Raw genomic sequence first — 24,559 nt, 5'->3', positions numbered from 1 at the left:
ACTTAAAATCTGGGATCATGATGCCAAATTGTTAATTGAAACTCAAACTAAACTAATAATTGAAACTGCTGAAATTGCTTAAACTCCAAGTCAAATTTTTCTTCCTGAAAATCAAACCTTCATATGTATTGTTTTTGTCCTACTCTTTTCCTCTCTTTGCATTTAGCACTGCCACACGCTAAAGTTATGAGAAAACACTGTTTTTAGTTGTGCTACAGTAATTATTTAAGTCAAAGTGTTAGAAAGAAACACATGAACATGTAAACAGAATTTGAGAGCTGGTGTTAATAAAGTGAAATCCACCCAGCTGTTTTTATGATACAAAATGGTGATACCCAGTGAGACAAACTTCACAACAAACTACTGTACTTTGTTTTGTCAGAATCAGATTGAATCCTTTTGTCTGTCAACATGCTGTCTTTTTCTCTTGCCATGTACACACTCCATAAAGAACAGCCAGGAGAAACACACATGCTCTGATCCAATCTCTCTTTTTGTTTTAACCTCTGCATGTTAGCTTCTGTAATAAACCTTTTGCCCTTTACGAACTGCCACTGCGAACAGGGCAAACCTTTTCTGGGACGATGTTTCCCATTTACCCTTGGCTTCGTTTTACTTCAGCCCCGAGTTCTTCTCACATTTTCTGCACAAGCCGCCTGTCAGAGGACAGCAGTCGTTAAGGTTAAAACAAGAAGTGGCTGTGAAGAACATGAGGCATAAGGCTTGTTTTCGCACGTCCTCCGCCTTTTATTTCCTTTATTCTCACTTATTAGGACCTTGCAGCAGGCAATGCGGAGGTGAGAAGTCGCTTCCTTCAGCAGGCGAAGTTGTTAAGTGCCAGGAAACAAACCTGATTACTCAGACTCATATTTTTAAGAGGAAAAGGTTGGCCATTTAAATTGTACCTATTCACTGGTGTATTTTCATTTATGACTTTAAGCTCTACAGTAGTTTATTCATTGAATCTGAAGGACCACTAGAACATTTTCAATAAATTTCAATGTAAATCAAGAAAGGTTCAGTACAAAGTTCTTCTTCATGGGAAATTGCCTTAGATCATGCTTCTGGCAGAGGTATTAATAACTGGCAAAACTACCTCCAACTTTCTATTTTATTTTTTTGCCTATTAAAGCTGGAAATGATTCCTTTAGTGACAGTTTCACAATGGGCTTCGATACAGCGTGGGAAGGGCAGACACTTGTAATGAGATCACCTGTCAGATTTGTCAGAAAAAACATGCATGCAGTAATATTTAGCAGACACCCTGTTCTCCTGGTAGATGCTTTTAGACTGTTAATAAAACGTCTTTCTGAAGCTGGTGGCTTCAGAAAGAGTCCAGTGAATAAGTGAATCCATGTTTTTCAACTTTGAAATTTAAAACAGATAAAGACAACAAAGACATGCAAATGGTACAATCTCTAAACTTAAACTAGACAACTGCTGGTGAAATGAAACTTTTTCAGAGATATCTTTTTGCTAGTTATTACCAAACAATTAGCTTTTTTTTTTTTTTATGTTGCATTTTGCAAACTACCGTTAATTTGTTTAGCGTTTAGACTCCCTTGGGAAGGTTTTCAAATCTGTTTAATAATTTCTGATGAGAACTTAAATTATTGTGTAAAACATAATTTTAGGCTGTTATTTCTTCATACATAGAGAATCGGTTTGAGAGTTTTTATACTTTAGAATATTAAAACTTACAATATAGAGAGGATGAAAGTGAATGCGAAATTTATGCAAAACGTTGAACATCATATCTACAAATTAATAAGTGAATGTAGCAAACGTCAAAAAGCTCGGCAGGTTTTTCTTCTCCAATCACTTAAGCAATGCAATGATTAAAAATTCACTGTGTGGGATAATTTCATTTAGTTCCTCAGGCTACTGCTGGTTAACCCCTGACACAGCTGCCATTTTGTGAAAATCTGATTGATTATTAAAAATATTATCGCCTGACCTCTTGACACGTCCATCCCCATGTATGCTTAAGGTAAACCATTTTTCACCAGTGGGAATATACAGACTATAAACACATCACACTGTAAAGTGTATTAATTCTCAGTAAGGTTAATACAAACTGACCAAGACAAACATGATCACCAACCAACCGTAGCAGTGTATTGTTTTTTTTTTTTTTTTTTTTGTAAAACATGGTTAGAAATATTTTTGATTTATTAAAAGTTCTGGGAATCTAATGCTTTGAGAAATTGGAATAAAAACCAAAACAGCTTTTCTTTTTTTTTTTTATTTGGCATGAGAAACCTTCTCATATCCTCTCTCACATCTAAATGAACATGGTAGTATGACCTGGCTGTGCAGTCATCAAGTAATTCAATTCAGTTTTCAATTATGTTTATTACTGTGCCAGTTAAAACCATATAATCTCAGAGTACTTCACAAAAATAGACAGTTCAGTCCAAACATACGTAAATTCCATAGTCCAGACGTTTTGAAACAGTGCAGTCAAGTTTAGTTTCTTATTCAAATTGGTTTCAAAACTTTCAGAGATGGATAATCTCTAAATCTCAAAACTAATCATGAATTATTAGTTTCTCTTAGACATCATAAGTCAAACTTAAGTGCTAGTTACAGTCAGGCATAGCTATTTTTGCACATAAGTTAGAACAAGGCCTGCACTTAACTTGAAATTAAAAAAGATGCTTTGATTGTAGTCCTTTTGTTTTGAATCAACCGCCTTAAGCAAATGCAAAATGCTGCATTGATGTATTGATTATGTCTGTATTGTCTCCTGTGAATTTTACTGCCTTTTACACTTTCAGCCTGTCAGTATTGAAGATATTTTGAGACCTGAATGTAATTTTCATCCCTCTTCTCCACTTGGTCCACTACATGTCATTTCATGGACATTCTGTTTCCCAGTTGACCCGTGGTTTTTATGGACATTTCTCATCATGGCTTATATAGCAAACATTTCAGCACATTATTCATCATGTTCATGAGCTGTAATTATGATGTTCTAAAGCTGACAGATCTACTATACCAGTTCTTCCCCAGTATCTGTAGCTTCCTGATGCCAGAGGCGCACCTCGCAGGCAATTAAAATGTTAGACTGACAGGGTTTATATTTCATTTTATGCTGCTATTAAAAAGAGTTCTGAAAGCTACCACTCAACTACAGATACCCTTGTAAGTGTAGGACACTGGCCCCATGGCTGGGCTGAAAGCTGCAATGTTCCAACTGATTCCAGCCCAGCACAGACATTCTCTGGAGGCACATTTCTGTATCAGCACTGGATGCAAATCCTGATGTTAAAATGTAAACACGTAAAGGTAAACTCATACACCCTCAAACTATTATGTAAAGATCATTGTATTGACTCGAACCCACTTTTGATTTTATTTAATAGCCTACTTTCTTGTGAAGGTGGAGAGTTGAATTAAGATGTTTCCCCCTTTCTGCTGAATATCTGAGCAGTTGATATTTTCTACCATTAAAACAGCCCCATGCTTTTCTGACCTTTTGATTGAAGTGGCTGCTTCTCATTAAAGTGAAAAGTGTTTTTCTTGATTTGCTAACAGCAGCTGCCTGCCTTCGTTCTGATCAATTTGCAACTAAAATCCTTCTCTCACATCCCTGTCCTGTTATTAATATTTCTGTAGATACAAATAAAATAGGTCAAATGTATTTCCCGTTCATCCCTCTCTTCAGAAAATGCGGATTGAATATTGAATCTGGATTGGCTGTTTAAATCCGCGAATGATGACTGGGGCTTATTTCCAGATGACTGTCGGCCAGAGAATAGCTGTTCAACACCCCCCTGGGGAAATTAAAGCCACTCTACCACTCTGCTGAATTGTTATGCAGGTCAATCTTACAATGTTAGACCTGTGAAAACAGTAATGGATTATTTTCATATGACACTGCTCCTTTTTTACATTGTTGCTGCGAATTTATATTCTTGTGAACTCCAAATGGAAAATTTTCAAAGGGCTAGTATCTTAAAACCCCTTAGCCCTCACCCCTGGGAAATACAATGGAAAAACGGCACGTGGGCTTAAAATTTGAAAATCTATGCCAATAGTTACTGTGCTACTTTAGAAATTATGTAGTCCTTTAACTAATATCCTAATTTGCAAGATAAATTCTAAAATGACATACAATACATACTAGATGGTAATTTCAAAATTATGGGATTGCCTGTATTTCAATAAACTGTTATACTAATAATAATCATTTTAGCAGATAGCTATTATTACAGTTGTGTTTTTATTATTTAAGTGGAGTATTTTGTTACAAAATATATATTAGACATAAGTAAAACTAAAGTAGCTAAGAAAAGCTAAATACTAGCACTAGAGCACATCCAAATAATACTTTCACAACTCAAAGTATTTTACTGTCTTTCAAAACTTATCTGTCAAATATGAATTTGTGAGCAGTTAAAGCTATTGTTGCTGTTCTCACTGTTTTATTGTCAGGAAGTGGAGTTTATAGATGAAAAGACTTTTTTTTTAAGAGATCAATTCAAGGTAAGTGCTGCTGGAAATGAATTTTAAGTTGGATTTCTCAGAATGGGCCAGATCACAAAGACTGAACCACCCCCTTATTTTGCTGACAATATATTTTGAATTCTTCTTCTGCTATGTCAATATTGCCATATGTTTTCAAAGAACATAAAAACAACACAGTGGGGGAAAAAAACACAGAAAGAAGGCTACTCCTCCTCCAGAGATTTTTGTGCAAAGAAAAGAATGAGCTGAGGATGTTGCACCAAAATAATCTAATCCTCTAAGCATGGGAGGAATATCGTGGCAAGATGGGAAAAAAAAAAGAATACATCAGCTGAGAAAATATTTCTTTTTTCTTCTGAACAACAATTGCCAGCACAACCTCGCCTCAGGCAGCAACAATCAGCAGAGGAAAAAACCCCTCACTAAATGAAATGAAAGAGACAAGTTTAAGAGGAACAAAGTGGGAATGAAAAAGGGACAGCAACAAATAGAAGAAGAGAGATAACAAGGAAAAAAATTAACAGCAGAGTGATATAAAGTGAAGTCTGCAGGCCGACACCTGTCACTGCCATTTAAACCCTTTTACTAAAGCTTATCAGGAAGACTCAGGAAATGAGACATCCCGCCATTCTTCACTTTGTCTCTGTCAGGGCACCACGGCCAGCAGGGTGTCAAGGCGACAGCGATGGCCCACAATGAATAAAAGATCTCTGCTCCTGCTGCTGAAAACTTAACTGCTTGGTGAAAATGTTTGGGTGTCATGTGTCACTTCGAGGACAAACAGGAAACTTTCGATTGTTTATTTTAAAAGCAGAGATACTGACAATTCAGTCACATGTTGAATGTTATGTACAGTTAATCTATTCCACTTTTTTTGTTTGATGTTTCCATTTTGTGGACTGGAGAGATAATTCTTAGTAAATAAAAACGTTGTTGGACCATAAATGAATCATATTTATAATTCATTTGATTTCTATTTTTGTTTCAATTTATGATACTTTTTAGATGATAATAGCAGAAAAAAGAGGAATAGAGATAAAACACTCAATTTTAATTGCATCGCTAAATGTCCTTAACTACAAGGTTTCTGCTCGGCTGGAAGGCCTCATTGCCCTTTAGACCAGACAGGATCTTAGAAAATTGTTATTCTTCTCTATTCGTCATATCTTCAACCGGTTCTCTCAGTGTTCTGGGTAATTATCTATTCAGGAGCTTCCCAAGGCCACTTCTTCCTGTTGATTGTCTGGTTTCATTCCTCCAGGTTTTTAATATAGATTTTACATTTTATTCCATTTTATAGCAAGTGTCATTCAAGGTCCAGGAAGCAAGGAGGACTTACTACTACAATAATTATCCTGCATAGATAAGAAAGCTCTGGGTCATGTTACAATTAAACGTAAAGATTATTACATCTTCTCAAAGTAAATTAAAGCATTAAAGAGAATATTTTGAAAAATAAAAAAGGAGGAAGAGCTGTAATTTTTGAGAAGTCCACCAAAACGTCCGACAGCTACAAGAGGCTACAGTGTTTTCTAGTGGGGTAATTTATGTGTTAATTGTGTTACTTGTTTTTTTTTTATATGTGTGTGGGGGTGTGTGGGCGGGCGTGTGTGTGTGCTGCTAAACAGCAGCACACACACACACACCCCTTTTATTGCTCTTGTAATCAACAATAAAAATGTATTCCAGATTCTATTCTATTCTTCATGAAGGTGAATTTTTTGGCATGTCAAAAAATCTGATAGCTTTGCTCAGCTTAGTAACCAATTATGAATACTACACAGTATAACGTGTAAGACAGCATTACTAGAAATGTTAAATGTGTATTGTCCTATAGATCTGCAACAGTGTGATAGGTATTTAGTTTCTTTTTTATTTTTTGTCAAATCTAACTGTCTTAAAAGAGATAGTAATTGAAGATCTGTAAACTTAGTGAAGCATTTTTTTAAAGACTACTTCAATATATATTCTGATTACTCAGACCATACAAATGTCACTTTGAATGAAACACCTCCAAACAAAGAAAAGCTCTTTTTTCATTGAGGATGATCGAGCATTTCCTGTTCTTAAGGAAACAATCAGAAACCCTGAAGGTTTCGAGAGACGTCTTCTTTACATCTCAGAGTGAATTATGCAAGAATGAACATTGATGATGTGAACCAACAACTATTAATGAGCTACCAAGAGATATTCACAGAGCTGAGTTAGTGGGTAACAGTGGCCTTAGTGCTCCTTTACAAGCAACTACAGTGCTGTTACCATCTGGCCTGAAAGATTGCGGAACTGTCTTATAGAAAGACAAGTTAAAATTTCTCTCTTTAACATCTAGTTAAAGAAGCCATCATCATTCTACCTACCCTACCATCCTAACCTATCCACCACTAAAGCACTATCCCTTTTCCAACTATTTTATTTAAAATAATTAACTTTTGGTTTCAAATAATAAAACTTTGAAGTGACTAAAATGACATTTAAAGTGTTTCAAACTTGTCATGAATAGGTTCTTAAAAAGCGTGATTAGATTCCTATCAATGTTTTTATATTTCAAGTGGGAGTTTAAGTTTCTGTCATTTGTGAGTATGAAGTTGGAAAAATATGGCCACAACTGATGTTGTCAATCATGTGATGTGAGAAAGTGGTTACCATTTACATCCCAGCCTATATTTGACCCAACTCAGCAGTTATTCTATATTTCCGTAGCAGAGGAGTCAGACGATGTATATATTAAAAATCTTTCTGAGTGCCTGAAAACTGACTTCATGTGTACATAGAGACTGATTTCCATGTTATAGATTTCATATATACTTTATATTTAACCATCAAAATGCAATGCAATGGTTAAATCATCTCAGTGAAATACATTTTGACTTGTAAGAAGAAAACAAAAAAGTTTTTGTCACACTGATGCTCTCGATTTTCCTAGGAATCCACTTAAGCAAACAGGGTGAAGTGGAACCAGAGTTGGCTTTAATCTAATGTGATCGACACCAAAAAGTCTGAAAACATGACAGTTTACACGTAAATATTTTGTCTCCAAAGCCGAGGGCATTGTTGCTTCATTGACTTTCTTCACTTCAGGGCTGATTTTCTGATCCCATCTGTCTCAAAAATGCCAAGAAATCAGTCAAAATCAGAGTGTGAGCCAAACACACCCAGTCGGTGGTCCCAGCACCCATCAGACAAGGCCTGTGACAGTTTTTGACAATTCGAACAAAAGTCGTTCATTTATCTGCTTCACATCTTTCTGATGCAACCTGGAGAAAGCTGAATTTCAAAGGACGGTGGCGTCGCTCGGGTTTATTCCACAGTCTGTCTGGTTTTTGTCTCATTAATCACCTTCGGCGGCTTCAGAGATAGAAAATTCATGTCCGTGAGTACAGCTTGTAAAGACCTGGGTGAGGCAACACAAACGGTCTAAATTACAAACAGCGTGAAATAGAGAAGCTATCTTTTTGTATGCAGCACAAACAACATTTTATATACAACATGGCAAAAAATGTGGATTTAAATTGACAAAAATGCATGACGGGCTGAAACGATGCAATTTTGTTTTGAATCAACTACCCATCAGCTGTGTCACAGCCTGAAGCAAGTTTAAAGTTTCTTCCTGAAAAGTTTGCAGCTCCAAAAAAGTGGAATGTTGATGTGAATATTGAAAGACACGGCATATTGTTTTGACTTCATACAGCAGGGCTCAGTTTCGAAAGTTCAGTAAGGCTGCAGCCTGAATAAGCTCTGAATCAGACGGGAGTTCAGTCAGAGACCTTTACAGACCTGGTTTCTATGGTGAAGCAACATACATTTTCATAAGGCTCACTGATTTTTTTATTCTCACCTCCCTCACAAATGTAAGCTGCAACAAGTTGTTCTGAAACTCTGATGAATATCTCACATATGTAAAGAAAAACTGAAAAGTTCAAAATACAGGGTCAGGTTAGATATCACACAAGCATAGGAGGTGGATCTCTTGGAAAAGAGCTCAGTACTGAAACATTTTCTGCTACTGTTCGTCACAAGCTGAAATTGGTTTTATAAAATAAAAAAAGCTGGACCCCTTGCTCTGTAAAGACTGTGGAATAAATGGAAAAATAATTTTGTCAAGTTATATCAAATAGACAAAGTTTGAGCTACTCGGTCATGATGACATGCAGTTGGTACCATCGATCAAGTATGTCATGCTGTGAGCCCGTTTCACAACCAGTGGCACTAAAGGAATGCACAAGGTTGATGAATTAAGGAATAGAGATGGTTATCTCTACCTTATTAAGCTTTTTACTTTAACAGCTACCCCACACCAATGGATGTTTATGGACAAATTTTCTCTTTAAGGTTTGCCCATCCTTGTTTTAACTTAGCTCAGAAATGATCAAAATTCTACCTTTTTTGTCAGTTGACCATTTTAGTCACAGTTGCTTATACCATTTGATGAATCCGAATCACTTTTCAAACACAACCATACATTCAGAAATTGTTTAAATTTGGCCAAAATGTGACTGAAAACGAGTTCAAATACTCTAGTATTTGAACGGGAAAAGATGAGAGAAAATACCAACTGTTAACTGTTAGGCATCAGTTAACAGTTAACATCTATGTTGTTTCGTCATAGATGGAAAAACAATAGTTTGAATAAATAATTTAAAGTTAACAATATGATATTCATGTCCATGACTAGTGAATGGAACTTCTGACAGCACCCATAGACAGTTTTTTTGTTTTTGGAAGGCTGTTTGTTGGATGAAAAATTTTTTCATATTTCTTCTACATTTACTTCTTATCTTTGTAAGACAGCACAATGTTTAATTCATCGGAACTGTTAAAAGTTGAACTATCAACCTTACAGGAAAACACAATACCTGACCTGTCAGGAAAAAAAAGATTTTCAAATGTCAGAGCAGCATAAGAACAACAATAATGGCAGTCACACTTGATCTCTCAGAAGCATTTGGATACTTTAATGGAAAATACTTTGAAAATATCTCTTGGAAAAGAGCAGACACTCCCACAAAAGCATGGAGGGGACTGTTTTCTTTTCTAGAAATATTGTGTAGAAGTATTAAAACTTTAAGATGTGATAAAAGCAAAGATGATGATCTATTAGCAGCTTAGCTGTCAGTATCTATCGTCACCTGTGTGCCAACCTATTCTTTCAGATTTCCAAAACATGCATGGAAGGATGCTTATTTTTGCATTGCTGTAGTCTCAAATCCAAGTTAAGTTTGAGGTTTTAAGTCTTTGATGTATGAGTCTAAACGAATTATTGAGCCTTTAGAACACAGAATCAAGCCAAGTCTGATGTATTTACAGCATAAGTTTGAATCAAATCTCAGGTCTTTGGAGTGTGTGTCTAAGGAAAGTCTTTGATATTTAGAGAGTAAGTTCAAGACAACTCTTTAGTCTTCGGAGCACATTCCAGGTAAGTCTCAAACCTTTAGAGCACCAGTTCATATCAACTCTCAACTCTTCAAAGTGTGAGTTCAAGAAGAAGACTTACTAGAGTCTTCATCTTTTGCATATATAGTCAACTCTTTACTCTGGAGAGTTTTTAGAGCAGGATACTTTTTTAAATCACTTCTAAGTGTTTAGAACAAACAAATAAATCAGATTTTTGGTCTTTACTCTTTGGGTCAGGCCAGGTCTTGAGACTTTGTTTGTGCAACTCAGGTACAACTCGAGTCCTAGTTTCAGACTTTTCCAACCTAGTTGACAGCAAACTTGAAAAAGTTCAAACCACTTGTGCAATTGTATGTATTTTGAAGGACATGCTTAAGATAATATTTATTACAAAGCATGCAACAGTACTTCCTCTTCCCCATTTGTTGCTGTCTGTCACCTGTGTGTGATGGCTGAATACACAAATAAACAACCTCTAATCTTTTCCACTAATTTAAAAACCTTTTGATGTTTGGATTTTTTTTTATGGTTGTGAAAAACAGACTTCACAGCCTGGCTAGTAGGTAAGTGATGTCCATCTCTCTTCATGCAAAGCTGCCTTGGAAAAATATCTTTGAAACAGTTTTGTATAGTTAGTTGTTAAAGTGTGTTCCAGATTCCTATCGGGCTTGAAAGAAGCGATATGTTATAGTTTTTTGGCAATACACAGCACTGACACCTTTCAAAATTTTCTAGGATTTTTTTCTGTATTTAGTGCTTGTTACTGGAGCAGATGAAATTGACTGAGTCAAGTGTGATATATTAAGAGTATATGTTATAGCAGGCACAGTTACAGCTGAAATTCAATGATTAACACTGATTTTGTGGCATTTTAACATTTAATTTTAAACATTCTCTCAGTCTTGAACTTACTTGGATGACTGTAAACACTGTCAACATTGTTACTTGGAAAATTATACCATTGCAGTCTCATCTAATAAAGAAGAAAATGCATACATCAAATCGGGAAAAAAAAGAGAGCACATCCATGTTTGAAGAACTCCAAACTTGTATATAAAGCAGCGAGGTGAGATAACCATCATCTTGCAGGCAGATTCAAGCACACAATGAATCTGTCAGTCAAACAAACAAATAATTAAATTACTGTCTGATTGTTGAAAGGGGAACTTGTCTGTACAGGCTCTGCTGCTTATTTTTTGTTTTCTCAGAACATCTGGGCTCTGCACTGCTGCGTCTCCCATCTGTTTCTCTGTTCTATGAAACAAAACTTTGTGGAAGAGGAGTCAGAGTTGACTATTCCTGATGAATCCCCGTCAGTATTACCCAGATAAACTGCTGCTCTGACTGATCAGTCTCTCCCTGATGCATGCATCTGCTCTGTTTGGAGTGGCTCTGTGTTTAAGAAAGTTTTACAGAGGCACATTTTCTATGTCACAAGAGAGCAAAACGTGTCTCTGAGTCATTTCAAACTCCTCAAAGTCTCCCCAATGAGATACTTCTGCAGCACATTAGACTGCAACGATTTTATTCTAATTACAGTTCGCCCTTCAGATTGGGGCTCTGTTCATCGAACCTGCTGGATTTCACATTGTCCAATAAAAATTAAAGTTTTTTTCTTTTGCACTTATGTTTTTCTTGCCTTTTCCTGGAGACATAACTCCAGTAACTAACTTTTCAATGAATCAAACATAAGGCCACTTAGACAAATGACATCCAATCTCACTCTTAAAGACTCAGTGTCCTGCTTGTTATAGATGTTGGCTTAATTTAACAACCGTTGAATTGCAAAATATTAAAAGCTTATATCCCAGACATGTGTTGGTTAATATGTGGTCAAAAGTTAAAGTTAAGCTTAAATGGAGAATTCTGAAGAAACCACAGAGGAATGACGTGTCCTCACCTTGAGCACGGCACAAGGAACCAGGTTAGCATAGGTAAGAAAACACTGGAACCAACCAGTGAAACTCAACGGGAAATAGGTACCTGATAGGTTGACACTCAAATAACTGGCAGTCAGCTTCTCTTGCTCTCTTGCTGATGGGCTTATTAGACCCAGCACTGCCCTCTAGTGGAAACTAGCAGCTCCACTGAAGAGAAAGCACAACACACCAAGATCACAGACAGCAATTTTTCCACTGAAAAATTTGGCTGATTTTACATTTGTTGCACATTTTGCCGTTATTGCATGAGTTACAGACTATGATTGCGAGACCTCTTCTTTTATTGGCACTACTGCTATGGGTGCGTTAAAAATATCTAAATGAATGCTTAAAAGCTCTAATTATTTTTTTACCAACAGGCATTAAATCATCATGTGATCGTATTTGTACTGTACTATAATTACAATTGAAATTAACTTTAAGCTCAAAACAGTGTAATTGAAAACTATGTTAATTTCATCAAGAAGTTGTTTTTATAAATACAAGAAAAAAAACTTCAAAGCAATTTTGATTTTAAAAAAATAGATTTGATTTACATTTTTACATTTTAAAAAATCCCAAGCAAGTCTTTATTGGTATTACCTCAACTTAACTCATTTAAGAATTGCTGAGCAGATTCTTAAATGAATTTTTCTACAGAAATCTTGGCAATTTATGTTTGGTGTTGAGTTCCAAGTCTTGGAGGTTGGAAGTATGCCTTGCCATCACCTTAATCTTTAGCTCTGTGCACATATTTTCTATCAAACTGAAGTCAGGACTCTGGATGGGCTTCTCCAAAACATAAACATCACATACAGTCTGAACAAACATCTTGATAAAATTAAAATATTACTTTAAACCTAAATATGTCAGGGATAACAATAATTTGGGGCTTAGCTACGAAACTCATGAAACTGAATGAGAGAACATAACTGGACTGTACTAAAATGGGTTGACTAATCTGAGTGCAATTGGAGCAAAAAACCTGGACATGAATTGGATGTGCTTGTCTTCCATCAAACTCTGAGGTGACAGCTACTTTAATTAGGTATGTTATAAGTTAAATGGACTGAAACTGCATCTAATATTTTTTCATAGCAGCAGATAATCTTACACCTCAAACCTTTAATTTGAGGAAATTTATTCTGAGCAAAAACAAAATCCACATTAATAAGTAATGTGGATTTCACATATAGATAATTCTAAAATCCATACAAAATGCATTTAAATAAGGCACTTAAAGAAAGAAATTTCAATTAAAACATGTATTTCTGTTTCCCTTTGTTACAAATGTGAAGTAACGGAAAATCAATTTCTTTGACATCAGACATAACATAAGATGATTTGTGTTGGTCTTCATAATGATGAAAAGAAAATAGAAACTCACTTAAAAGTAGTCATTTACACAATAAGTACAATAATTTTGTGTAGCCTAGTTGATAAAAAAAACTGTATCCGTTACTCTGTCAGCAAAATATAAACATATATTTTAATTTTAACCAATATTTGATTCTTTTTTAGCTACTACCAGAACTATGATCAAAACCAGTAATGCACTGTAAAATACACCATTAAAGAGATTTACCCAAATTTCAAAAGATCTATAGGAACTTAAAGCTGCCGTAAGAGACATTTCAAGAAAACATTGTTACCATCTTACATTAAAACCCCATGAAGGAATTTGTAGGCCATCTTTATTCTTTATTCCAGGACAACAGGTGGAAATTGAGTGCACGAAGGACAAGCTCAGAGGTTGATATGATCCATTGTTTCAAGTCCTTTTGTATGAAAAGATGCTGAATTAGTTCAAGCAGAAAACAAAAACGAACGCCCTCGCCCCGCAGGCTGCCAGAACATTCCTCCGCTGAGCTTTCGCTCGCTGAGAGTCTCAATCAGTTCTGGCACAGAGATGCTGCACATATTGGAGTAGGCTGATTGGCTTTCACGTCTTGGCGGTAGAAAAGGGGGAGAAAAAAAAGGGAATGGATAGTGATTAAATTCACTGGCAGCCCGTGTAACACAACGCTCACTCTCATTCGTCTGTATTTTTATTGTTGGACGGTAATCCTGTTAATGAAAAATGTGCTGTTTTTCACAGCCACTGGCATGGAGAGCGCCAACCCAGCTCCTGTGGGAAGGAAGGTGGGATGAGTGTTTGTCCGCCAAAATAAAAGACACATTAACAAGAAAAGAATGTTGCAATCAACTGAAATTATGTGTCTGGTCAAAAAGCGAGGGACGGTGCTCTCCCGCTGCCTCCTTGGCTAAATGATGAACCTGCTGATCCTCAGCAGGTGAGGTTTCAAAAGCTGCCCGTTTTCTCCAGTAGGGACGCACAAATCCGACATCCAGCGTTTCAGTCGCACAGTATCAAATCAAACATGGCTCACATCAGCCCACACAGACCACGGGGCAAATCTTTCAAGCTGCAGCTGAGTCACTTAGTGAGCAGCTGTGTTTAAATGCTCAAACCTCTGGACAGAGCAGCTTAAAGAAATCTAAAGCTTAAATTTTTTTCTTTACATTTCAGCGAAAAGTTAGTTTAAATCTTTAATCCAATAACGCTACACTCACCGACCCCCTTAGGTACATTGTATCTTTTCACATGAGAGCAGTCATCTTAATGACATACATTCAAAAGGTGGTAGGAAATTTGCTCTGAGATTTTGATCCATATTTACATAATCAAGGAAGTGATGCAGATTTTTTGGCTGCTGATGAGAATCTCCCGTTTCACCACATGCCAAAGGCGTAACATTAGGTCAAGATCAAGTGACTGTTCAGGTCACTGGAGTACAATCAACGTATGTTAGGTTGTCTTTATTTATTTTTAATAAACTCAACTGAGGTTCTCAGAGTGATTGAAAAGTCACTCTATAAGGAAAAATGTCTGTGGTACAGATGAGGCAAATAATAAAATGAGAAATATAAAAAATATGCCGTTTCTTTCAGCTATTAAAGCTTTAGGCTTTTCAACTGATTGTGCTTAAGCGTTCATATTCCCTGGGCCGTCTGAATTTATAAACGCTGTAAAAAGCTGCAGCTTGCCCTTATCCAGTACTTGATGAATCAAAATACAGCTACACGTTTGCACGGGTGAGAAAATGTTTAATATCCGTAAATTATCTTAGTAATTTCCACATTTTGTTGAAAATTTGACTTTTGAATTGAAATCTGGCAACCTGTGCTTCTCCATCTGGAACCAGCTTGTGATGCATTGCAGAGAGGATTTGACTGGGTCTAATTACCAGGATCACTGAAGCTGGTGCGTAACATATTTTTAATTTGTGTCTCAATGACTGCAGGATCTGAGGGATATTGTCGACTTTATTGCTCCTGTTTTTAAAACGCTGAAATTTTGTACTAAAAAGATAACGTTTCTTCATTTCTTCTGTGTTTCTCTATCAGCCCTGTTTTATCTGAAAAATAAATAAAAATATAATTGAAATTATATTGAAACCTGTTTAATAAAAACCCCTCATTGCTTTCATGGATTTGAACTAAACAAATAAAAAATATATCCTTAAAAATAATAAAACAGGAGAAGTGAACATTTCAGTGCAAAAGGAAGAAATGTGACAAATAAAATCACAGAAGGTCATCGTTATTCCCTCTGAAATTTTTAACTTAAGCTTCAGATTTCTTTAAACTGCTACTCTATGATTACATTTTTTCTGACTTCATCAGAGATCTCGCATAGAAAGTGACTCTCCCATCACTGCTTTTGTGTGGTGCAGCCATTGTATTCTACACTGATACCTGAGCTTAGTGTTTAAAAACATAAGGTCATCACTCGTCTCTAACATAGGCTATGTTCTTTCTGCCTTACTCGCTTTTCTTTCTTTCACACTTTTTAAAGAATTTCTCAACTTCAAATGTAACAAAGAATACAATTATTGTGAGATAGACATCTCAATAGAATTTTAAAATAAAGGTGTAAACTATATATGTAAATATATTACAATTAGTATATATATATTTGTGGGTGTGAACAACTGAATCTATGTGGATCATTTTGGCCAGATTTAGATGCTGTATGAAAACCGATGATAAATAAGACGTACCAGATTTCACATACGCAATGTGTTCAATTCAGTTGCCAATGTCTGGACGGTGCCTCAGCACTGCATTTACAGTGCCTTGGAAATGTATAGATCTACGTCACAACCATAAACCTCAGTGCATATTCACTGCTTATTTGGTGTGAGATGGTCTAACAATTACGCATTACTATGCACTGACCTATAATGACCAATATAAAGTAATGGATCATTGTGTAGTGGAAGGAATACAAGCAATGGTTTCTGTTTTTTTTTTTTTTTTTTACAAAGAATAATCAAAAGATTTGGTGTGCACTTCAGGGAGCGTGGCATGAGAAAAAAAAAAAAATAGAAATACCAACTTCACTAAACTGGGCCAAGAAAAATACAAATAAAAAAAGAATCAAGTATGACCATGATTAAGTAAAGTTGGGGTTTCTATGTTTTGGGTATACAGGAGGTTAATTGAACTGCACTCACAGCAAAACATAATTTATACTTTTGTCACTGTAAATGAAAAGGTAGCTGAACCATCATATCATGTGGTGTTACGAATAGTCAAAGCAGGTAAACCCTGCAATGACAATTAAACGTATATGAAAGGAACATCAAGTAGAGAAACAGCAAAAAGTTTTCTGAAATAATAGTGAAAATGCATTTGGGATGGGGTGGGTGCAGTTGCCTCTTTGCTCTCTGAGGGGTGGGCTAGCTTTCCCACACTTTGAAAGCTCTGCTTTGAAAACATGGTCCTACTAGCTTTGTACAGCTTATATTCTTCCCCATCTTCTCTTGTGAAATAGCTCAAACTCAGTCAGATTATGAAGAACATCTGTGGATGTTAATTTGAAGCCTTGTCACAAATTGGATATAAGTCAAGTCTTTTGCAGGTTTTCAGAGGTTTTCTTCCAGGATGATCTGTATTTAGCTGCACCCACCTTCCCATTAACTCTGACCACCTTCACTGTCCCTACTGAAAAAAATCATTTGCTGGGGAGAGACGGTGACGCAGGGCTAAAGCATGACCCATACGGAGACCTTGGTAATATCTTGGTAATAATTGTAGATTTCCATGAATCTAAAATGGTTGTGATATTTCCAGGTGGATGTACATCACAGTGCCTGATTGTGGAGCTATTCGGTACATGAAGGAAATCACACATCACATGAATAATGATGGTTTAAGACAGGGGTGTCCAAACTTTTTGCAAAGAGGGCCAGATTTGATAAAGTGAAGATGCCCGGAGGCCAATAGTTTGTTCGGACATTTTTTAACTACAAAAGTTTCATGCAAATACACACCGTTATAAAACAATTTTCATTGTCACAATTATCTTTATTTTTCAAATGACAAAATAACCAAATATAAGCCACTCAGGCAGATGAGAATAACTCTAAAAACACAAATTCTGCCTTTCATTCATATCTGAAGAGTCAGATAACATTGAACAAACTGTATGAAATACCTTAAATTTACATGAGTTTAAAAATATCTTTGCCTCAAGAACATTTTAAACAGGAGTTATAAGTAATGCAAAGTTGTCTGTTATTATTAAATCTTAAAACAAGTGAATTTTGCTCTTGTCATTTACAATATCTTTCAGAAAGTAATAGTTTGTCACATCTACAGGTTCATAACATCAACAGTAATAACCAAATCTTACTCAAGAGTTTAATAAAATTAAGTGCCATAAATGTTCGATTGGCTCTTCACTGCTGATAGTGACAGACGTTACCGTTCAAAATACTCAGTTTCATGTCCTCAACTCTCAGTGCCACACTGTTACTGCCAGGCAAACATTCGCAAATTCTTGCTTCTTCTCAGGGCAAAATGTTCTCCACCATTTTCATAACAGTCTTTGATAAATGTACCTTCAGTAAAAGGTTTGCCATGTTTAGCTATTAACATGGCCACTTCGTAGCTTGCTTTGGTGGTATTTTCTTTTGACTCACAGGCCCGCGTGAAGAATCGCTGTTGTGATGCCAGTGCAGCTTGGAGCTGCTTCAGTTTTTCAGCACGGTCACTTCCTGTTAGCTTTTTGTATGTGTTAGCATGTTTAGTCTGGTAGTGTCTCTTTACGTTGAAATCCTTAAACAAGGCAACCGTCTCATTACAAATTAGACAAGCACAATTGGCTTGATTTTCAGTGAAGAAGTGTTATAATTCCCATCTCTCTTGAAAGCGGCGGCCCTCACTGTAAACTTGTTTTCTTTGCAGTGGCCATGGCAGAAATGAACGGAGAGCGGTTCGCTGCACGGAGGCAGAGACTGATAGTATTAAAGTGGTGCTGCCACCATTTGGTGAAAGGAGGAATTACAGTTTCAAGTTTTATGATTTATTTATTCTGTTTGACAGTGCAGGCGGGCCATAAATAATACATTATAAGACCGAAGCTGCGGGCCGTATGAAATCTGACCGCGGGCCGTGATTGGCCCTCGGGCCGGACTTTGGACATGCCTGGTTTAAGACAAACCATGGGGAGGAAGCATTGAAAGACTTGTCAGGTTACAGGTATTAACCATTTATGATGTCACATGGAGACATCATCTGAGCCAACATGTGTATGCCAAAAAATTTGTGTTGGATTGAAAACATCTTTTAAACATCCTCAAGGCCCAAACATGGTAATTCTGGACGCAAGATGATTAAATTAACTGAAAAATATTAAATATTTGTCTTGTCAGAGAAGAGACAGATATCTTTGTTGAAGTTTCATCAAAATCTGATCAGACGCTTCCAAGAAATTGCGTGTGACAGACGGAGGGATGAGGAGATGGACGAGTGCCGACCCTCGGTCCCACTGTGGGGGGCAACAGTGGTACTAACGGCTAATTAATCAAATTATATGACAGATGGTGTGGAGGAACTCTCCCCCCCCCACAGGACGCTTTCAGACGAGCCGCGGGCCTCGCGGTGAAGCCGAACGTCAACACTTGACTGAAGTCCTTTTATTCTATCCAATAAGAGAGCGAAGCCTTGGGAGAGACAGAACATGCCGGCATTAGTGGAGGACTGGAGCAGAGAAAGAACAGAGGAGTGATGGAGAAATATTGCTCTTCCTCTTTGGATGTGATATGATCACAGCGTGGTGATATTGCTTTGTGGAATATAGCTGGAGCGCAGAATTAGATTGGGTCTCCCCCTCTGGTTTCCATGATAAGGCCCCAGAAAAAGCAGCTTTGGATCGATCCACCGGACAAAAATGGGACAATGGGAACATAAACAGATTATGGACCTTTAAAATGGCTTCATTTCCAGGCAGGGGTCACACAAAGAAAGCCCCTTTGCCTCCTTCTCCTACACAGTAGGGGAAAAGCCACCTTTAGGAGCGTGTTAAGCATGAAAAACTGACCAATTATATTTGTGTTTGGATTATAGGAACATTGACTGCTTATTTGCACTGACTTGGTTTTGAAAGTAGAACCAGCTGTATTTTGACCTGATCTGTGGTTGTAATTCTAGTTCTTATTTGGCTGTCTCCTTCACACTAGCCGCTTGTTTCCTCATCTCATTTCCTGGATTGGATCTTGTGGATCTGTTCGTTTTTATTCAGCATACTTTCCTTTTCTTTCAGTTTTGATTAGAGTCTGTATATCTTTTGCACGTTTACCTTTTATTCTCATGAAAGAACTGTCAGCTTTCTGCTTTTGGGTTTTCCTCTTATTTTGTTGTAGCATATTTCTTGGAGTAGATTTAAATCTAAAATGAGAATCTAGTACAATGTAATCAATTTTACACCCAAATATGCCTATTACCTTTTTACCTAATTTGTATATGCTACCTGGAGTCAAAAGCAATGTTAAGGCCATTTATCACTTTACCAAATAAACTGACTCAATAAGCTGCAGAGAAGTATACAATTAGCTGAATATTTTAATCAGGCTTTTTGACATTTGAGCCATTTTACTATCATCATACAGGAAACTGTTCAGTTGCTGGAAAATGTTTTGATTCCTCTTTATTTATCACCAGTGATTTTAGGCACACTGGGTAGAAGCTCATTCCCTGATGAGAAGCAACCCCACACATTTATTTTATCTGCACGTTTCCCTTTTGGAGCTACACTAGTCTCCTAGAGATGCTTACATCTTGTTCTCCAAAAAATCAGAAAGAAGGTTTATCAGAGAAAATCACTTTGCCCCAGTCTGCTGCTGTCCCTGTGTGTCCATCCTGCAGAATATCAGCCACTCCTTGATGTTTTTCTTGGAAAATAGCTGCTTTTTTCGCTGCCATTCTTGTCCAGAATTTGTCTCGTCACTGTGAGTACAAAAGCACAACTGTGGATTAGGACTGAAGATTCTGCCTGGAAAGAGTAATGAATTTTTTGTGCTGTTGTAAACTTTATTTATTTATTAGACACAATTCACTAGTGTCTCCTTCCTTTCCTTTCAGAACAGCCTCAATTAAGGTTAAAATACCTTAGCAATTTTGGTCCAATTGACATGAGAACATCTCACAGTCGCTACAGTTTGTCAGTTTTCCTTACTGTTACATTTTTAACACCTAATCTTGACACTGCATGATTAGGATTAGAATTCATGCTGCAGCTGAAATCAAGATTCATATGACCTGACAACATTTTTGTAATCTGTTGTTGCCCGATACTGGTGAACCTGCTGCTTTGAACAATAGCCTCAGTTTCCTGATTTTAGCTGACACAAGTGACACCCAATAAGGTTCTCTGCTACTGTAGCTCATCTGCTTCAAGGATCTAAGTCTTGATGAGTTAGAATGGTATTCAAGAATAGTATTCTGCATGCCTTGGTTGTAACAAGTGGCTATGAGAGTTGCTGTTGTATGTTTATCATTGCAAAGTAGCCTACTTAATCTCATTTGACAGCAACATGGCATTTTCTGGATAGTTTCAGTTTTCTGACTGTTCTCAGTGTTTCCAGTAGATCAACAATTTCTAAATCCATCTGACCAGCCCGCCTGGCAATAGTACTCAGACTAAATTAAACTCACCTAAATCCCCTTTTATTTTCATTCTGACGCTAGAATTTTATCAAGTCCACATCAGTACCTCTGGACACCTAAGGTTATTGAGTGTCTTTTGATTGGCTAATTTAATCTTTGTGTTCAAAAGTAATTTAGCTAGCGTACCTAATAAATTGACCTAACAAATTAATATCTACCATATTCTGCATGACTGAGAATCAACAACAAGTTCCACTGTTGTGGAAGGTGGAATAATGCGGCATTTTAAAGCTACATTAATAAAACCACATAGATGAAAACAACTGCAGGTAATGTGTGAATAAATATAACAGATAAAAACACTCTACATGTGACAATAAGTTAGCACTAGGTACTAACTTTAAAGCAGCGTCCTTTTCTTGAGTATGCAGTGAAATTATAAAAACAGTCTTAACAGGATAATTGTACAGCGGAACCAGAACCTGTGTAGGATCAACTTGGAGCTGAAAGTAAAGTAAATAAACACCCCGAAAGCCATAGAAATACACAATTAACGGCAGCACTATATGCAAAACAGAAATGGAGTATAATGAGAATGAAGACAGTAGTGTAGAAAGTTGGTCAGTTTATTCTCCAGTGGACTTAACCTAAAGTAATGCAACTATAGAATATGAGGTGTTTAATGATAAGATGGATTACAATCATTAGGAGCTTTACATGTAAGGAGAATAGGCCATCACATTGCGGTGACGGTAGTTAAATCTCTCACCTCAAAACAAGGTTGAACGTTTTTCAAGGTTACAGGTTATTTTGTGTGGGTTTTGTATGTGGATCCCAGTTGATTCCTGCTGTCCAAAAGCAGGACTGTTTGTATAAGTGGTCGTTATGCTGTTAAAATATACTGAAACCTCTAAAAACTATTTTAAATAAATTCAAACTGGAAATTTACATGATGAAAATGTACTTAAAAACATTTTCTTTCTCCACTACAAATAAAGACAATTAAAATGATTAGTATCTCACCACAACATTGAGAATGGATTCATAACAACATTGCCAGAAGCAAGGATGCTACAGCAATAAAAGGAAGAAAAGCGCTGAGCAAGTTTCCGTGGCTGGCATAATGAACACAACTGTGAGGTGGTCCAAGTGAAATAAAGTCTTTTTGGAAGTAGAACCTAATTTTATTATGAAATCTACAGAGGTACTCCCTGTCCTAGAGCATTTTGCAGTAAGAAATTGGTTGATCTGAGCATTCTTCTGCTCGCGTTTTAAAATGTCACATACCAGTGCCATTGTGCAGACAAAACATGTTGTGCTCATGTTTGCCTGTTAGCACCTCTTTTTCTCCTCTCTGTGCCTGATCCTATGATATAAATACACAAAAATTCTTCCAGTTTACAAAGACATATTTTCCCTAAATTTCCAAGTTGCAAACTGTGCAATGTGTTATTGTGTAACTAAAGCACTCTTGCTAAAGTCAGAGAAGATGTAAACGGTTAATTTGTGCTCCACCCCATATAGGCGTGCAGCACCTATATGGGGTGCTCCATATAGGAGCTTTGACTGACACCATCAAACAGTCATGCATTCCTGAAAAGCAATTAGAATCCAGGAAATAATCTCAGATTTGAGATGAGGAAAAATGCTGCACAACCCAGTCAGGAAGCCTGCTGCATCCGTCAGCAGCAAACGGGGTGCACCTACTGAACAAAGGGGTACGCCGAATCTTCACTGACTCCATGCGAATCGTTAAACAATCCAAAACCCGTTCAGGACAAATATAAAAAAGCAATTTTAATGAGGTACTCCTGTAAACTAATACCGCCCTGGGCAACTGCCCATGTTGCCCATATATCAAAAACTGCTACTGCTCTGCAATTCATTTGATTCTTTGCTTTTAGAAGAATGTGTAGCACCAGCCTCTTCTTTATCAGTTCTTTGAAGCATTTAACCAAGCAGAAAATCCCAACCTTATCCTTTATTTCCAGCTCATGACTTTTACCCTCTCCGAGAGGAGCATCAGCAGCGTTGTCGAAGGATTTAAGCAAGCAGAAAAAGGCTTCACAGATTTATTGCGATGAAAACGCAGCTGGAGAGCACATTCAGAGTTGACAAAAAAGATCCAATATTGCAGCTTGTTCCTTGTAATCTTATGAGTGGTTGGGGAGCGAGGTGATACCACAGACAAAAGTAAATCTACTTGGCAGTAAAGATTTGCTGTCCTCATTTGTTTGTTGTGTCAGAGGCACGGAGGACTATTAAGAGCCAGAGCTTGCTCTGCTCGAAATTCTCCTCCAGGACAAGGGAGGACAAAATACAAGTGGCAGACTGGGAGATAAATTAGGACCATGGCCATGGCCTATAATGGTGGGATGATGGCTGAATTGTTTTCCCGGGGCAGACTAGACTCTTATTTTCCCGGCAGGAGGTTTCTATACCTGATTAGCGAGCAGAAAACCTGCTGAACACAATGAGGCACTCGTATGTGGGCGACAAACAAACAGAACCAAGCTGGTGTTTCCTGCTAAAGAAGGACACACACACATGTTGTGCAGCAAACAACACACCACGAAGAGCAAAAATGATTCTTAACCAGGATCTCTCAGACACAAACACACAGCAAGTTTGTGCTCTAACAAGCTCCCCGGGTTCAGCAATATTGTCACATCCATCAGAGAGCCGTCAGTCAGCCTGCCAGCACCCCGGAGCCTTCACCATGGTGTCAGCTCTGCTTTAATACAGTGGCCACTGCAGCGGTGTTCTGTGATACTATGAATGGTGGAGATGCCGTGAAGTGGCTCTGCGTTAGTTTGAGTAGCATCACTCATGTTTTTGAGTGGTATTTTTAAGCCAAAAATGACCATCAACAGTTGCAGTTTCAGGAGGAATAAGAACAGTTTCCATTTCACATTTTCACTTGTGTTACATCACTGCAAAACATGGCCCCAACAGCTCTTTCTTAAAATAAAATCTCAAGTGGTCAGACATCTCCTATTCTTAGTTAATTTATCTGTAGACTAGCAAACTACAAACTACTAGTGCTAGAACCTTGACAGTTTTTGTGTTACATACCTATCCCTGCGCCAGACAGCAGTCAGAGTGATCCCAGTTTGGAGAATCGGGCAAATATTCTCACAGAGGAGTCAAACTAACAGCTACACAGAAGAGTAGCCATTTAATAGTAACGTCAATGATTCAAAACTATGTTAAGTTTAGTGCAAACACCAATGTAAGCAAATTACAACATAATTTATTGTAACTGCTGCAACTCTGAACAGTCAGCTAACACATTTTCAAGAAAATGTTGGAAAAAAAAGTAACTACAGTGCAAATGGTGAGTTTAAACGGGTTCAACTAACAGCTTCAAATTGAAGTGCTCCAAATCTCCCCAGTTGTGTGTACGAAAATGAAATTAGCTCGTTAGCCTATTGGACCACATATTTCCCGCTCTCCCTTTTGCCCCTCCCGTCCTGACACACTTTCAGACAAGCCCCTCATCACGCCCGGTCTTCCCATGAACTCACCTGGTTGAAGCTGTTCAAGCTGGTTCCTTTTCCCTTTGTAAAGATGGCCGTTTCCCTGCAGAACATGTCATAGCAACACCGCAGCCACCATACTGTCAGCGTTGCCGTCCATTGCAGGAAACTATTACCGTAAAAAGCCAAGGCTGTGTAATCTCTCCGTTCATAATTGCACTACTGTTATATTATGCTGAGTGGGTACAGTCACTATGGACCGATAAAAACTGAACAAAAGTAAAAAATAGGACCACTCCTGTGCGCCAGCCTCTCCGATGTGGCAAACCGGAAGTCCTGAGA

At 37.3% G+C, this 24,559-nt stretch overlaps 2 long non-coding RNA genes across 2 annotated transcripts in view; one reads left to right on the top strand and one right to left on the bottom strand.

The window, feature by feature from the left end:
• LOC114139267 (uncharacterized) overlaps positions 1-11,955 on the top strand; it is a 25,137-nt gene extending 13,182 nt beyond the window's left edge. Inside the window, exons 2-3 of the long non-coding RNA XR_003594412.1 lie at positions 11,794-11,798; positions 11,855-11,955. This is a non-coding gene — a long non-coding RNA (uncharacterized LOC114139267). The remainder of the gene's footprint in view (positions 1-11,793; positions 11,799-11,854) is intronic.
• Positions 7,419-24,559, bottom strand: LOC114139263 (uncharacterized). The gene is made up of 3 exons (XR_003594408.1): positions 24,266-24,559; positions 11,848-11,951; positions 7,419-7,864 (listed from the first exon to the last, which is right to left on the bottom strand). It is a non-coding gene; the product is annotated as an uncharacterized LOC114139263 (long non-coding RNA).

Source organism: Xiphophorus couchianus, chromosome 23, assembly GCF_001444195.1.
Source record: "Xiphophorus couchianus chromosome 23, X_couchianus-1.0, whole genome shotgun sequence".
Lineage (NCBI taxonomy): Eukaryota > Metazoa > Chordata > Actinopteri > Cyprinodontiformes > Poeciliidae > Xiphophorus > Xiphophorus couchianus.
Note: the sequence above shows the minus strand (reverse complement) of the source record. Positions and strands in the feature narration are given on the sequence as shown.